General features: G+C 34.9%; 1 pseudogene; it reads right to left on the bottom strand.

The window, feature by feature from the left end:
* Positions 1-18,214: 18,214 nt before the first annotated feature.
* On the bottom strand, positions 18,215-18,361 carry LOC145260892 (U2 spliceosomal RNA; annotated as a pseudogene).
* Between the last annotated feature and the right edge of the window lie 265 nt (positions 18,362-18,626).

Below are 18,626 nucleotides of genomic sequence, written 5' to 3'. Positions count from 1 at the left end.
ATTACCTAACATCTCTCTCTCTTTCTATCTCTCTCTCTATATATATATATAATATACCATAAGTCAAGGTTTGAGATAAAATAATATTCTCATATGGGAACTATCACAAAATATTTCCTTTTTGTGTTCCGTATACCTGTTCACATATACACGACCCTCCCATATATATATATATATATATATATATATATATATATATATATACCTGTTTACGATAAAGCTAGAACCCAGAATCGACAACGGCAGGCCCAAAGTGGGTTTCGATGTACTGCATCTCACCAGTGACGTGCTCCGACATAGGCGCGAACCCAGGTTGTCGCATGCATGAAGTGTGCAATACTGACGACCTAACCGTATGGGCCACGGCACAATCTATTGGCTATGTCTCGATTTTAATTTTTATGTTTTTTTTTATATCTAGTTCTACATTCTACTATGTGACACGTCAGGCGCCCTATACAACTAAGATAGTTACTGCTGGTATGCAGGTAGTAGATACATCTACAAACATTAACTGATACGATTTCGGAGCAACCTATTTGTTGAGGGACATCACGCCTCTACGAAGGATGAACCGCTTTTTCTGCATACACTAGACATTAAGAGGAAATAGATGAATATAAATACCCGTTCACATATAATAATAATAACTAATTAACTTTTAACAATGTTAATTACATAACATCTCTCTCTTTCTCTCTCTCTCTCTCTCTCTCTCTCTCTCTCTATATATATATATATAATTTTTTATAAGAAGAATAATATACCTTTTCTTTCTTCAAGTGTTCTTCTATTCTCACTGTTGGGCTTTGTAATGAACATGAAATGACGAAACCATAACCAATTGAGACATCTGTTCCTCCTTCTTTTGTGAAATCACAGAACATCATTTATATTTTTCAAATATAAACTTATTTCAGCTGTCTCAGAGGGTCTTCGCAAATAGTCTGCATTTCGTGTCTGCATGCTTGTACTTCACAGCCTCGCTTCCTGGCGTGAAGCCCGTCTGTTCACTTCTGTAACCAAACTCAAACTCTTTGACTGACTAACTTCCCGACCTCATAACCTTAGTTCCGTTACGTCATCATTCAAAAAGCACACGTATCTCCAAGTGCGACTATCCACGTATGTCTGATGAGGGTTATTTTGTTTATTTAACCTAGCTAATTTATGTAAACATCCTCAGCTAAAACCCATTGCTACACGTTATTCTATAAACAATACATAACTCCTAACATAAACTCATTGAATAGATAGATAAATAGATAGATAGACAGATATTAATGTTAATTATTTAACTAATGCAATGGTAAATGCTATTGTTTTTTTTAATTCGTCTTGATTAGAAATCGTTAGACGCATAAAATATGTGCATATATATATATATATATATATATATATATACATATACATACGTATATATACTTTGATTCATGAATCGACAACAATATCATCATCAACACCATCATCGTCATGATCAATAACAAGAAAAACAAAAAATCATCTCAGTATACGAGATAGAGCAATTGCATAAATGAAAACTTCATGAAAAATTTATTATTTGACAAGAAATAAAAAAAACAACTTATTCCATGGAGTATCAATAAAGGACTAATATCGTGTTTTCAGCAAAATAATATTTATATGTAGTTCAGAAAGATTTAAATCTAAAAGTTTGCATCAAAAAGTTTAAAAGAAGCCAAGATTAACAAGGCTATCGCATATATATTGAATGAGCACTTTTTTAGAGAGTAGGTCAACAAGGTTTCACACACACACACACACACACACACACACACACACACACACACACACACATATATATATATGTATATATATGTATTACTTGTAAAGGGCACTTATATAGTCAGCTTATAATCAATTTCGCGGCATTGTGTTCAAAAGCCGGGTTTATATATATGTAAGGCGTGTATATAATGAATGTGGGTATATAATGTGGTTTCTTTCTATCGTCTATTGTTTCATAATGTTCCTTGATATATGTATAACTGATCACACATATACATTACACATATACATTACGCATATACATTACATATACATTACACGTATGCATTACATATACATATTACACATATACATCACACATATACATGACACATATTAATTACACATTACGTAAGATTTTATGAACAAACAGTTTCTTACACCAAAGGGACGGAACATTTGTATGGGGAATTGCATCTTGCCAAGCAGGAAAACATTACCTTCATTCAATATGGTATCACTATTTTCATCATCGTCCTCTGAGGTAGAGGATGCACAACAGAGGTGGATATTTTTCATATGATGTGATAGCCTCCATCAACCAACATGGTTGGCAAATTAGTGTGTAAATGTTTGCGTTGTCAAAACTTGTAGTGTACTGAACTTTTGTTTTTTTTTGTCCCAAACAAAGTACAACACTTTATAGTCGATATCTATATAAAAGCCAAGTACGTCCAAACATAGAATACTGTTGCTACATCTGGGCAGGAACTGCTAAAAACAGTCCATCCTGCCTTGACAGAGTACAAAATAGACTTCGTAGTTTAGTGGGGGATGCCCTTTTCTCTTCCCTGCAACCTCTCTCCCACAAAAGAGACGTTGCGAGCCTATCTTTGTTTTATCATTATTTCCGTGGCAGGTGCTCGTCTGAACTCTTATCTCTGGCCCCCCCCCTCTCGCCAATCTTTCACGATAAAAACCCGTCTAGCTGAAACCACTGTCAATAATTTTCCCCACTCTTTTTCTATGCCTTAATCAAAACATAGATTCCATGAACAAAGTTTCTTTCTTAGAACTGCAAGTCTGTGGAACTCTCTACCGCTTTCCTGTTTCCCTCCTGACTACAACATGGATGTCTTCAAGTTCAACATAAACAAATTCCTGATGAACCGCCCCCTTAAGTAATGACACTTTATCAAATCTCGAATGCTAATGAATACTGCAACGTTATCCCATTAATTACTGTACACAGAATAACCCTTATCCCCGAGTGGCTTCTGGGCCTTGATAAGTGGTGACCGCCATGTTAAAAAAAAGATAGTCGATAACTTTAACCGATGATGGTATGAAATCTCTTTTATCTGTTGTTTATATTGGCTGGCACAGGTGATGGTGTTACAGTGGCCTTGGCTATCACATTATATCAGTATACAGCTTCTTGAATTGAGCACTGCATCCCGGCTGCAATTCTTTTGACAGTGCCGTAACACAGCTCTGCTATATCAGTACCCTCTGTAACATCAGTAATACATTCTCTTGGCGAATCTACAAACAGCTGCAATGAAGATTCCTTCCAAAGAACCGACCAGTGATATTTTGAGACAGTTTTTATTCCAAATGCTTTCTCGTTGAATGATTGCACGCAAATTAGATCCTGTCGTAAGGGCCATGAGGCATCGTCTCCAACGCTCCAATCCTCTCCGTCTGTCTAGCTCTTTAAAAAACTCGCTGTTTCCTGACCACTTGCTAATTCTGTATATATCTCTACTATTCGCCTCCTATAATGTAATTTAATTCACGTGTTCTAACATGTGACTTTGAATCACGTTTTTTTAAATTTATTTTGTTCGAGTATTTTAACATTGAATTCTCAAGGTAGCACTCCTATTCTATTCTTCCGTTGTTCTATTTTTCTACTCCCCATTTCAAATTCCGAAACCTATAAAAATATTGTCTTTGTATACAACTTATGCTGCATACAAACAAATAATAAGTTCTTTTGCGGATGTGTGTATAATTGTTTACATATATACATTAAACATATAGATTCTGTTTCAACATGACTTTATAAACAAACAGTTCCTGACAACAAAATGGAGGGAACATTTTTTGTTGAGTTTTACATCTTGCCAAATAGGAAAACATTACCTTCATTCATCTGGGGTCTTCTGCTAAAGCTGAAATAAACATCTATTCAAGGAATGACCAACAGGCCACAGTTGTATTTTCAGACCACTTTTATTCCAAATGCTTTCCCATTAAAAAATTGCACGTGTATAAGAGTCTGCTTTTCCTCCGCGTAGAGGGCCATACGACTCTATCTCATACGCTCTAACTCTCTCCGTCTGCTTCCCGTCTCTCTCTATCTCTCCAACTAACCACTGGATAACTCTATATTGCTAATACGTAATTGAACTCACATTTTTAACATGTGATTTTGAATCACGTTTTTGATTTGGTATTTTTGGAACGTATTTGTTTGATTATTGATCCGCCAACAAAAAAAAAGGATGAACCTGTAAAGTCACTATTGTCCGTTCGTCCGTTCGTCCGTCCCACTTTTCTCAATAACTATACCTTGGAATGTTTTTGAAATTTTGCACAAACATTAAATATAATACAAGTAAAAAAGTAACAGGACGGATTTTCCGGGAAAACTCCGATTGCCCCCTAGGGGTGCCTTTTAGGTTAAAATGGCTAAAATTGACACTTTTGTGCTTATTAAAAAAAATTGATGCTTTGAATTTTTATAAAACCTTCTGAAAAGTTGTAACTAACTAGTTTCTATATAATTTTGTTTGTCTATACTTCGCGATAACTCTTGGGTGTATTCCAGAGGCTCTTTTAAGACTTATAAAACACTCCATTTTGGGGACTCTGTTTTCTGTGTGTCTCTATTTAGCAGTTTTGCATGGTGCTGAACTGAATTTAAATACGTTAAGGCCTTGGGCACTTTTTGGGTTAAATTGGGGGGGGATGATGAACTTATTCATTTTTTTTTTTTTGCATGGTGCAGAACTCAAATTTACATATGTTAAAGTCTAAAACTTCATCGTTTGTTCATTTTCACCAGGATTTGACGTCCCCTGTGGACTTTTTGGGCTAAATGGATGGGGGTAAATGCTGAACTTAGTCATTTTTTATGCCTCGTTTACTGTGCACTCATGGGGGGCACATGCATGCTTCACTTGTTTTAACATTAAATTCACGATCTTTACCGACAAACAATGTCCTTTTATCTAACATTTTAACTTTTAATAATAATAGTCGATTTTCCTATCGGAAAGAAAACCCGGTGTCGCCCCGTCATAATCTAACAACAGCTATTATTTTTCGTTTTTTTAACTGAAGGTCACCACTTATCAAGCCACTCGGGGATAAGGGTTATTGCGTGTACAGTAATCAATGGGATAGTGTTGTAGTATTCGTTAGTACTGGAGATTTAGTAAAGTGTATTACTTAAGGGGGCGGTTCATCAGGAACATGTTTATATTGGACTTGAAAACATCCAAGTTGAAGTCAGGAGGGAAACAGGCAAGCGGTAGAGAGTTCCACAGTCGTGCAGTTCTAAGAAATAAGCTTTGTTCATGGAATCTACGTTTTGATTTAGGCATAGATAATGATTGGGAAACTTATTGACAGTGGTTTCAGCTAGACGGGTGTTTATCGTGAAAGATCGGCGAGGCGGGACCAGAGATTGGAGCTCAGACGAGTACTTGCCATGGAAATAACGATAAAACAAAGATAGGCTCGCAAATTCTCTTCTGTAGGAGAGAGGTTGCAGGGAAGAGAAAAGGGCATCCTCTACTAATACACGAAGTCTATTTTGTACTCTGTCAAGGCAGGATAGACTAAAATAATATATTTTCGACCTTACAATCAAATGTCATTAATCCACGCACTTAGTCAAACGTATTATTCAGGTGACATCATGCCTGCGAGGCTAATTGAGATTATCTGATGGCCCTTTTGTGTGTCCCCACGGGATCCAATATGCTGGCAGGTTTAATGCAACTCAACCACTGGCAATCTTTCTTTTCGATTATATCAATAGCGGCGATATGTGTGAATTCATCATGAAATTGGACAAGAACCGTTATTTCATCTATTTTCACCCAGGGCTCCTCCAAAATCTAGTAAATACTGGCTATAATAATTGACCATTCGATAGTTTAATCGTGGCACAATGAAGAAGCTCTCTTTTGGGGAAGGCGGGAGCTTCTACATAAATAAAACTTATACTTAACTTGTGCCTGACTGTGCTTTATTATTATTATTATTGAAAGAAAAAACATGACGGCTTGAGCAAATATTGTCATTTTAAAAATTAAGCGACATTTAAATAGCACAGAAACAAGGGGAATAACTAGATTTTAATAATTATATAATGTATTAAATACCCATGTAATTCATCTACATAGTAACGTTAAATTATTATATAATGTATTAAATACCCATGTAATTCATCTACATAGTAACGTTAAATTATTATATAATGTATTAAATACCCATGTAATTCATCTACACAGTAACGTTAAATTCTTATATAATGTATTAAATACCCATGTAATTCATCTACACAGTAACGTTAAATTATTATATAATGTATTAAATACCCATGTAATTCATCTACACAGTAACGTTAAATTATTATATAATGTATTAAATACCCATGTAATTCATCTACACAGTAACGTTAAATTATTATATAATGTATTAAATACCCATGTAATTCATCTACACAGTAACGTTAAATTCTTATATAATGTATTAAATACCCATGTAATTCATCTACATAGTAACGTTAAATTAGCATAAAAAATGAAATAAGTTATTGTTAATATATTGAAGACTAATGGAGAAGAGGGCGCCCGGCTTTGACCGGGCGTAAAATACGCTTAAATATGATATTTTAATTTGTCCAGATTTCGTATATATTATTATATAGTCGTCGTTGCCTTAAGTTAAGGAAACAGAAGTCTTACCACGTGTGTGTGCCGGGCGAGGTCGGGCGATAAAGAGATTAAAGATGGCGCCTATGGTTTTATAAGCTGTGGTCTCGCGAAATCTCGCGAAATCACGCATGCAAATGGGGGAAGATAGGATGTATAAAGCAGCCCGAGTTGAGAAGTAGAATTGTGACCTTTGACGTGTTTGGAGGAGCACTGGCACGACTTCTCACAACTTGATCAACAAAAGAACTGCCGAAAAAATTTATTTGTGTGCCATCAGCTAGATTCGAAACCGAAAGCAAAATTCTACTATTCAAAGCTGGTGACGTTACCACTGTACAAACATGACAAGCGCATGAACTGAATAAAAATAAAAAATAAACAATATGTAACAATTTTTTTAATTTTGACCCATTTTTGACCTCTTAAAAACTAGTTTTACCGGTTAAAGACTCATAAAAGGACGGCCCATAAAAAATCACATCGGTTGAGGCCCTTCGCGCCGATCTGAAACTTTTAGTTTGAAAATATGGAGACAGACAGACAGACATTTTATATATTAGATAAAAGTTTATTTGTGTATTTTGCGACGTCTAAATAATACAGCACAAGGGGAATAACTATTTTTTTTTTACTCTTGATTAATGTATTAAATACTCAGTTAATTAATCTATTTAGCAAAATCCGATGAGCATAAAAAAAGGGAAATAACTCGTTGTTGAAATAATCAGAGATGCAGTTAATTTATATAATTAGCGATATCTTATAAGTACGCCAAGAGAAAGAATAACTAGTTTTTACTAAATATTAACGTATTCAATAACAACATAGTCTTTATTGTTAGTTTTACTCTCTTCTTTCTGTCTGTCTGTCTGTCTGTCTGTCTGTCTGTCTGTCTCTCTCTCTCTCTCTCTCTCTCTAACACCGCGAATTCTTCCATCTGTTCTTGGTTTTTTATTTCTCAGCAAGTAGAAATCCGTTTGTTGCTCATACGGCTTAAAACGTATATAATACGTATTTTATTTCATTCAAACTCCAGCGCCTCAAAGGAACAAACACCTTAACGTACATTTAAAAACTACCGATTCTCTGCTCCAACAACAACATGGCAAAAAATATTGCCATCTCCTGTCGACTTTTTAAACAAAATATGAAATTATGAAGATAAAATCTCGAGAGAAATGTTGTTATTTAAAAAAAAAATAATTGGCGATATCTAAAAAGTACGCCAAAAGAAAAAATAACTAGTTTTTACTAAATATTAATTCAATAAGAACATAGCCTTTATGGTTAGTTTTACTCTCTCTCTCTCTCTCTTTCTTTTACTCTTTCTCTTTCTCTCTTTCTCTAACAACGCGAATTATTCGATCTGTCCTTGCTATTTATTTGTCAGCCCTCTCCGACGTCTATAGTCTTATTTTTGCATTAAAAAATGATTGGAAAATATTGCTACCTCCTGTCGAGTTTTTAAACAAAATATGAAATTATGAAAACAAAACCTCGAGAGAAATTTTGTTATTAAAAAAAAAAAATTGCAAAAATGACGATGGAAATTTTATGAATTGGTTTCGACTGTTTTATCTTTTTTTCTTGCATTTTTTCAGCACAGATTTTAAACTACATTTTAATAATACTTGTCTACAAGTTTTTACTAAATATTAACGTATTCAATAACAACATAGTCTTTGTTGTTAGTTTTACTCTCCTCTCTCTCTCCCTCTCTCTCTCTCTCTCCCTCTCCCTCTCTCTCTCTCTCTCTCTCTCTCTAACACCGCGAATTCTTCCATCTGTTCTTGCTTTTTTATTTATCAGCAAGTAGAAATCCGTTTGTTGCTCATACGGCTTAAAACGTATATAATACGTATTTTATTTTATTCAAACTCAAACAGCGCTTCTAAGGAACAAAAATCTTAACGTGAATTTCGCTTCACCAACGCACCGTTCTGACATTTAAAAACTACTGATTCTCTGCTCCAACAACAACCTGGCAAAAAAAAAAAAAAAAAAATAGAAGGAAAGTCATACTGAAGATGAAGTATATCTTCGAAATATATTCATGAATTTCAATATAAATTTCAAACAAAATAAATGTCTGTTTATTTTGTAAGAATGTGTTGTTTTGGCTTCAAACGTATATAATACGTATTTTATTTGAATTATTAATGTATTCAATAAAATATATTTTTTATGGTTTTATCCTCTCTCTTCGACCTGTCCTTTCTTTGTATTTATTAGCCCTCTCCGACGTCCATAGTCTTATTTTTGCATTAAAAATTGATTGGAAAATATTGCCACCTCCTGTCGACTTTTTAAACAAAATATGAAATCATGAAAACAAAATCTCGAGAGAAATGCTGTTATTTAAAAAAAATATATTTTCAAGAATGACGATGGAGATTTTATGAATTGCTTTCGACTGTTTTATAATTTTTTTTTTTTTTTTGCATTTTATACAGTGCAGATTTGACACTACATTTTAATAATACTTGTCTACGAGTAAGAATAATTCTGTTGTAAGATTTTATTTTAGAAAATACATAACAAAAATACGTCAGTTAAATATATATGTGTAAGTTTTTGTTTTTTTTCTTTTGACTGGATTAGAAATCTTTTAGACACATAAAATATATGCACGCACACACATGCGTATATAAATATATATATATATATATATATATATATATATATATATATATATATATATATATATATCGGACGATATCAAAACATCGTTAAACTCACTACTCGTTCAAGTAGCCGCCAATAGCGTAATGGTTAGAAGCCTTGACTGCCGTATAAACGGTCGGGTTTCAATCCTGGCTTGAGGTAGTTGCCTGTCTAGCCGCACTGATGAGCTGTGAAACAGCGAAACAGTACTGTATGTGGATGACTATATATATATATATATATATATATAAGATTTTTATGGGTACATAATGTTATAGCACTTTTGAAAAACACAGAACGTAGTGTTATAATTAATTGATGAAGTATAAGATTTTTTTTTTTTAAATAAAATATGAAATTATGAAAACAAAACCTTGAGAGAAATGTTGTTGAAAAAAAATATTTGCAAAAATGACGATGGAGATTTTATGAATTAGTTTCAACTGTTTTGTCTTTCTTTTTCTTGTATTTTGTTGAGTGCAGATTTGAAACTACGGTTTGCTTATACTTATCTAGCCTTCTATAGATATAATGAAGTTAATTCATGTATTTTGCGACGTCCAAATAACACAGACACAAGGGCATAGATAGTTTTTACTAATGATTAATGCAGTAAATATGCAGTTCATTCATCCATTTAGCAACATCTAATTAACATAAAAAGGGAAATAATGTAAGAAATTTATTTCCTACACACTCAAATTCCTCCCTGCAAACGCGAATGAATTCCACAAACAAAAGCCATACCTTTAAACTAAAAATTCATTCACAAATAACAGCAATAAAAGTTCTTCGGTTCTGGTATAGTTCTTAGCAAAACGGTGGCCCGATGTACTTTCTATACGCATGGAGCCTTTAGTTCGAATTCCTATTGTCAGAATGTTAGTTCGTTGTTATTTTGATCCATGCTGATCATAGAGAACACGGCGGGTATGATGGCGCTTATAATCCGGCATAATATAAGCCCCCTGGGGCTCAGGAAGAAATGAGATAAGATCCAATATTTGGACAATAAACATGACAGTATGTGTTTCTTTCTTTTTCTTTTTTTTTTTTTGCCATGGTTTTGTTGGGGCAGGGGATCAGAAAGTAAAAATCCGTTTGTTGTTTTTACGGTAGTTTTTTAAATCTCGGAACGGTGCGTTAGGTCACGCGGAATTCACGTTAAGATTTTTTTATGTTCCTTAGAAGCGCTGGTTGAGTTTGTTAAATAAATAAGTATTATATACGCTTGAAACCAAAAACAACGCATTTTTTACAAAATAAACTACCGTAAAAGCAACAAACGGGCTTTTACTTTCTGATCCTCTGCCCCAACAACACCATGGCAAAAAAAGAAGAAAGAAAGACATACTAAAGATGAGACTTTATCTCGAAATATATTTATGAATTTCGACATGAATTTCAAACAAAATAAATGTCTGTTTAGTTTGTAATAATGTGTTGTTTTGGCTTCAAACTTATCTAATACGTATTTTATTCAAACTCAACCAGCGCTTCTCAGGAACATAAAAAATCTTAACGTATATATATATATATATATATATATATATATATATATATATATATATATATATATGTGTGTGTGTATATATATATATATGTATATTTTTATATATATGTATATATATATTTATATACATATATATATTTATTATTTTTTAAAAACAGTAATCTACGGACACGCATGTTTCGGAGCCCTACTCCTCATCAGCGTATCTTGACTGTTAGGTGGGATTCGAACCTTGGACCTTATGTATTTCAGTTGAGCGCCATAACCATTACGCTATGATGCCATAGACGATTTACTGCCTGGTTTTTATCGTTCATCTGTTTAAGTGGTTTTTGTTTTGATTTTTTAAACGATAGTAATGTTTATGTCTCCACCTCGGGGAACCGGTGTTTTTCTTAGAAAGTCGCCCATTTTTTATTTGGACGTATTATTTATTTATTTATTTATTTATTAAATATATAAATATATAATATATAAAACATGTTAAAAAACACTTTGAAATGAGTTAAAAACATATTTAATCTGAAAAGGAAACACTAGATAAATGGATAGTCCTTAATCCGCGGAGTTTCGAAGAAATATTTTCCTTCTCATAAGAGGGTAGGAATTAGCAAAATGCGGGATCGGATTTTGCATGCAAAAGTATTTGATGAAACAACAAGTAAGTCAAAGATCTTACTTGAAAACAAAACAAGTGAAGCAGAGGGAATATGGTGAAGAAAAAGGTGATTACACATGAATGGATAGTTAGTGGAAGATAAATAATCCAGTGATGGTAAAATCCAAATGTAAAACTTCAAGAAAGTTAAAAGAATTTCCATTTGTACAAGTAAAATTCAAATCTTCTTCCAATTACGGGATTTCCTTGGATTTTACTTGTGCAAACTTGGTATTTGGTAATTTAATTTGATAATGGAATTTGGTAATGGAATTTGGTATAGAATTTAATAATGGAATTTGGTAATGGAATTTGGTATGGAATTTGGTAATGGAATTTGGTAATGGTATTTGGTATGGAATTTGATAATGGAATTTGGTAATGGAATTTGGTATGGAATTTGATAATGGAATTTGGTAATGGAATTTGGTAATGGTATTTGGTATTGGAATTTGGTAATGGAATTTGGTATGGAATTTGATAATGGTATTTGGTATGTAATTTGGTAATGTAATTTGGTAATAGAATTTAGTATGGAATTTGGTATGGAATTTGATAATGGAATTTGATAATGGAATTTGGTATGGAATTTGATAATGGAATTTGGTAATGGAATTTGGTAATGGAATTTGGTATGGAATTTGATATTGTAATTTGGTATGGAATTTGGTAATGGAATTTGGTATTGAATTTGATATTGGAATTTGGTATGGAATTTGATAATGGAATTTGGTAATGGAATTTGATAATGGAATTTGGTATGGAATTTGGTAATGGAATTTGGTAATGGAATTTGGTAATGGAATTTGATAATGGAATTTGGTATGGAATTTGGTAATGGAATTTGGTAATGGAATTTGGTAATGTAATTTGGTATGGAATTGTGCACACTGCTAGTTATGAGAAGAGTAAAATTGGAAGCAACGGAAGGCATGGAACTACCCAGAGCGGAGATGAGGACACTGTGGCGAAAATTGTGGGAACGCAGACTTATCTCTTAAACGGCCTCTGTGTGCGCTTTACCGACGCAGCATCATGATGCTGAAAAGGGTCCAAGATAGCGCCTGCGGCCTTAAATAACAATGCAGTTTTGCAGAATCTCGTGGGCTCTCGCACACACATGCAAATTTGGAGGACTCTGTCTTTTATAAGAACAGGCCACTGGAGCAGATGGGGACAGACGTGAAAACGAGGCTACGGAAAGTACCGACGGACGACGCTGCTGCAGTGAGCTGAGGTTTTGTGTACACTTTTTGTTTTCTTTGCAATAACAGACACTAGATGGACATGGCACTGACAAATATTGAATGTTATCGAAGCAGACACTATCAAATCAACAGAAATGATAGAGAAAATTTGAAAGGAATATCTCAGATAAACAAGGAAACTCCTAGAAATTGAACTATATAGTAGAAACCTAATAAACAATAAAAAAAAACATGGGTAGTGTGACTAGTAAGCTACTCCCGACCGTTTATTTGTTGGAGTAAAGAATCACTGCGGCATCTCGACCAGAATACCAGGAAACTCATGATCATACACAATGCACAAACCGGTAACAGCACTTGAAAGCTGAAACTATAAAATCCTATACGACATTTTTTTTACATAGGCATCAACATTTATCAAGGCCTAGACGCCATTCGAGGATGGGGGTTAAAGAGTGAAAAATATAGTAATCGTTAGTAATGGAAATTCAATAAATTTGTTAACTTACGTGGAATGGCTCATCAAAAACTTGTTTATGTTAGACTTGAAGACAAGCATATTGTAGAAAGCAGGCAAATGGAAGACAGTTCCACAGGCATGCAGTTCTAAGAAAGAAGCTTTGTTCATGGAATCTACGTTTAGGTTTAGGCACAGATATAGAGTGGAGGTAATTATTGATAGTGTTTTCAGCTAGATGAGTGTTTCTTGTGAAAGTTTGGCGAAGGAGGATCATAGATTGACGCTCAGTCAAGCACTTTCCATAAAAATAATGATAAAGCAAAGACAAACTCGCAATATCTCTTCTGTGAGAAAGAGGTTGCAGGGAAGAGAAAAGGACATCTCCTACGAGGCTACGAAGTCTATTTTGAACTCTATCAAGGCAGGACAAGTCCTTTCTAGCAGTTCCTACCCAGACGTGGCAACAGTACTCATTCCTTGGACGTACCTGGTTCTTATATAGAAAATTGCATCAGCAGTGAGATATCTTCTGGATCGATAAAGGGATCCCAATATTTTCCTGCGGCCTTGGAAACGGATTTGATGTACGTGTTACATTTCAGATCAAGAGTAAAGGTCAAGCTCAGAAGCTTGTCAAAAAAACATGAGGCCTCCCTAAGTGGACATACAAACCGATCAACCGTCCCAAGCAAGGAGACTAGATGTCATAATAGTTTACAAGACAGAAAAGTACTGCCAGATTGTAGATTTTGCTGCTCTGGCAGGTCATAGAGTGATTATCAAGGAGCCGGAAAATAGAAACAAATACACTGAACTCGCCCGTGAGATAAGAGGATTTGGAAGATAAACATTGTCAATAATAGTAGGAGCACTAGAAACAATCCCGAAAATCTTTAAAACAAGAATGGTAAAAATTGGAATCGCAGGGATAGCTGAGAAGATAAAAGGGAGAGCAATAATGAGGCTTCCTTTCTGGGGCAATTGCTCTTGACATACCAAAAGCTTTTGATAGGGTATGGCGTAAAGGTCTACTCCTCAAAATATCCAGGTATAGCTGGAAATGTATTCTCAATCATTAAATCATTTCTCACTGATAGGTTCCTAAGATTAGTAGTTAATGGTAGAAATCAGAAGCTCACAGTATTAATGCTAGAGTCCTTCAGGGGTTCATCCTTGGTCCAACTGTCTTTCTGATCTACATCAATTATCTCCCAAATCACATCTTAAGATCATTCGTAGACATTTATGCTGACGACACTATCATCTATGGCAACACTTCAAAGGCCACAAATGACCAAATTCTCTCCGATTCTCTCTCCTCTGATCTTGAGAAAGTGGTGAAATGGGGAAAAGGGTTACTGATTAGTTTTAATGCATCTAAAACCAAGCTTCTATCTTTGCATCATCAACGCTCTGACCCCCGTCTGCCATAGCTCTCGTCTTAGGAACAAGCTTCTGGGGTCTGATATATACTCCTGATCTGAAATGGAGCACGTACATCAAATCCCTTGCCCAGGTCACTGGAAAAATTGTGGGATCATTCTACCACTCCAGTAGATATCTCACTGCCGATGCAATTTTCTACCTGTATAAGATCCAAGTATGTGCAAGGATGGAGTATTGTTGCCACATCTGCTGCTAAGAAGTATTTTTTCTTGCCTTAACATCTAGTGAAAGATGCCTTTTTTCTTCCCAGCAACCTTTTTCTTACAGAAGATACTTGCGGGCTAGTAAGTACTTTATCGTCATTTTCATAGCCATTGCTCGTCTGAGCTTCAATCTATAGTACCTCCTCGCCAAACTTTCACAAAACACTCGTCTGATTGAAACCACTATTAATAATTTCCCCCATCCTTTATCCGTGCCTAAACCTAAACGTAGATTCCACGAACAAAGCTTCTTTCTTAGTACTGTACACTACTTTATCCTTATCCTCGAGTGGCCTCCGGGACTTGATAATTGGTGACTTCTTTGTAAAAATAATAATGAAAGCGGTCGGAATATTAAAGAAAAACACTTCAATTTGGAGACTAATACACATGAACTAAAGACGTTGATCTGTCGTATAGAAACTGGGACATGGGTGAAACAGAAAGATAAAAAACACCACATGGAACCAAGAAAACTGAAACTATATGGTAGCTTCCTTCAGTTTTAATAGACATACTATAAGAGTGGCTGCGAGTGAAATTTTTGTGGCAAGAGTTGCACAATCTCCAACCACACCTCTTTAGAGTTGGCGTTGTTAAATACCAGTGGCAAATGGAGGTTCATGACGACTGGAAACAATGCCGAGATAAGCGGAGAGCACGTACAGCGCCTAGAACTCTCAAATGCTCACTCATCTGGAACTAGCCAGGCTCAATGTTGCTTAACTTCGGTGATCTGAAGGACCGGTGTGTTAATCTTATTATGCCATATACTCAAACTATATAATCGATAATTAACCTCCTCCAAAAAATGTAGTATCGACATCTACTGGCATTACACCAAATAGTAGTTGAGGAGGATGGAAAGACTGAGAAAAGAAAGCACTAACCAGACTTCCACTAGATGATTTCGAAGAAAAATGGGACACTTGGGAAACTAATTGCCACTCAAATTCCAATGATGACCAATATTCATTGCCAGCGATATGTCAACGGCAAGCGGCTGTTGCAATGACGCATATTTATTTGCAAAGGTTATCGAAAAGACAAAGAGTACTGGAAATTTGGGGAGATTTGTTATCATGCAGACTCCAGGGAACACCATCGGTTGATGTCTTATTATGACCTATGCGAGAACTCATAGTGAGTGCAAATAATAATCTATGTAATTATAAAAATCTGAACCGTCCGACCGCCCTTGCTTGGATCTTGTCTATGCAAAACATTTTTGACAGGGAAACCAGCTTACATTGAATAAAATTCACACTCTTTTCCGCTGTCCAATCATAAACTTCAGGGCTTATCTTAAATTTTAGATATAGTTTCAATCCTGAAATTATGTTTTCTTTCTGTTTCGATTCTATTATATTCTCTCTCTCTCTCTCTCTCTCTCTCTCTCTCTCTCTCTCTCTATATATATATATATATATATATATATATATATATATATATAATAGACTTGTCCTGCCTTGATAGAGTTCAAGGTAGACTCCGTAGCCTTGTAGGGGATGCCCTTTTCTTTTTCCTGCAACCTCTTTCTCACAGAAGAGATGTTGCGAGTTTGTTTCTGCTTTATCGTTATTTTCATGGCAAGTGTTCGGCTGAGCTCCAATCTATGGTCCTCCCCCTCGCCAGACTTTCACAAGGAACACCTGTCTAGCAGAAAACACTATCAATAATTTCCCCCCACTCTTTATTTTTGCCTAAACCTAAACGTAGATTCCATGAACAAAGCTTCTTTCTTAGAACTGCACGCCTATGAAACTGTCTTCCGTTTTCCTGCTTTCCAGCTGACACGATATGGTTGTTTTCAAGTCTAACGTAAACAAGTTTTTGATGAGCCGTTCCATATAAGTTAACAAATTTACCGAATTTCCATTACTAATGATTACTATATTGTCCAATTTTTACTGTACACTCTTTAACCCTTATCCTCGAGTGGCCTCTTGGCTTTGATAAGTGGTGATGCCTATGTAAAAATATGTATATATTTTTTTAACGTTAAACTATATATATATATATATATATAGATATATAGTTCAACGTCAATATATATATATATATATATATATATATATATATATATATATATATATATATAGTTCAACGTCAAAAAACAACATTAGTTTTGCACCAACCTTATATTTCAGATTAATACTTTATTTATTAAGAAAAAAAATAGAATTGCGTAAATACCATTTCGTCCCCAAGAAATGTCGTCCATTTAAACATTTTGTTAATTAGTTGAAAGAAACTGTCTTTTTATCTCTTCAAAAATTTAATTAAATGCAACTTTCCAGATTATATTCGGAAAGAAAAAATATGTTAGAAAAAAAAAAATAGAAACAGTATGGAAGTAAAACCATCCCCGGGCAACAACTGCTGTTCAAAAATAATCTTATATTACTAACATTACTGAATATATTTATGTTCGTGGAAATGTAAACATTTTAATGTGTGTGTGTGTGTGTGTGTGTGTGTTTTATGGTTCCCTGAAATCTGCGATCCAACTGGTGTGGCTTTCGTAGAAAAATACAAACATCGACGCTAACGAAAGCAATCTGGCATGATACGCGGCCAGGTCGGCGCTGTTGCAGTAATTAAATTCCGCCGTTAACCTGTCATGCCAAAGATATTAAAGAAAAACATGGAACAGCAAAGCATACACAAAACAAGCCTGTTAAATCACGATAGCGTACGGTTAAGACTTAAGAGTGTTTCAATTTACTTGCTTCCCCACGAGGGCAGAGTAAGACACAAGGTCGGTTTTTAAAGTGTGGAAAATCCAGCTTTACAAAAAGGGGCATTCTCTATCTCTTCTCTATCGCAGGCGCCCGACTGAGCTTTAATCTATGCTCCCCTCCCTGTAAAACATCCACAACAAATATTCGCTTAGCGACAACAACCGTCAACAACTACCCTCCATCTCTATCTGTACCTAACACTAAACGAAAATTCCATGAACAGAGTTTCTTTTCTAAAACTGTCCGTCTGTGGAACACAATACCGTGGAGATGTTTCCCAGCTGACTATAACGTTGCCATTTTCAAGTCTAATGCAAATAAGTCCTTGTAATTTTTTTTTAAATAATCAAGTCCTTCCCAAGGTCCACCATTACTGATCATGTTGTCTCATCATTTACCTAAAACAGTTTTACCTTTATCCTGGAGTGGCTCCTGAGCCTTGATAAGTGATGCCCCCTCCCGGATGAGTAAAAAGAAAGAAAAATATACTATTTGTCAGAAATGCTTAACTGATAAAAATTGAAGTAGCTGACAGTTGACAAACGCCATAAAAATATTGCGGGAAATTCCATAAATTGAAAGGCAGAGTTAGACACAAGGTCGGTTTTTAATGGGGAGAAAATCCAGCTCCCCAAAAAGGGTAACTCTGGATTGGAAGAAAAATTAAAATTGTCTCAGTCATGAAGGATATCTCCTCAATTGACTGAGGGTAGAAAACGTAAAGTTTAGTAATAGAACAGATACTACACTTTGTTCCTAGCCAAAAGACCAAGTATGAGGATGTTTCTATGATGAGGACAGGAATGCTTCCCTCCAATGACTCAAGAGCGGGAGACTTCCATTTGATGAAGAAAGAATTATTGTAGCCAGTCATGATCAGGGCTTTCTCACAAATGTATTTAAAAAATGCCAAGCCTACAAGCAAATGGCCAATCCAAGTGTTGCCACTTAGCAATTGAGAGCCCAAGCCACCTAATATCTGGATATCCAATCTTATTGGCAGATGGTCTTTACACTAGCCGCCACAACAAAGTATGTAAATATCTC

This window comes from Euprymna scolopes, chromosome 36 (assembly GCF_053919585.1).
Source record: "Euprymna scolopes isolate OS-2025 chromosome 36, ASM5391958v1, whole genome shotgun sequence".
NCBI lineage: Eukaryota > Metazoa > Mollusca > Cephalopoda > Sepiida > Sepiolidae > Euprymna > Euprymna scolopes.
The sequence above is the reverse complement of the archived record's forward strand: the minus strand, read 5'-3'. Positions and strand labels throughout refer to the sequence as shown.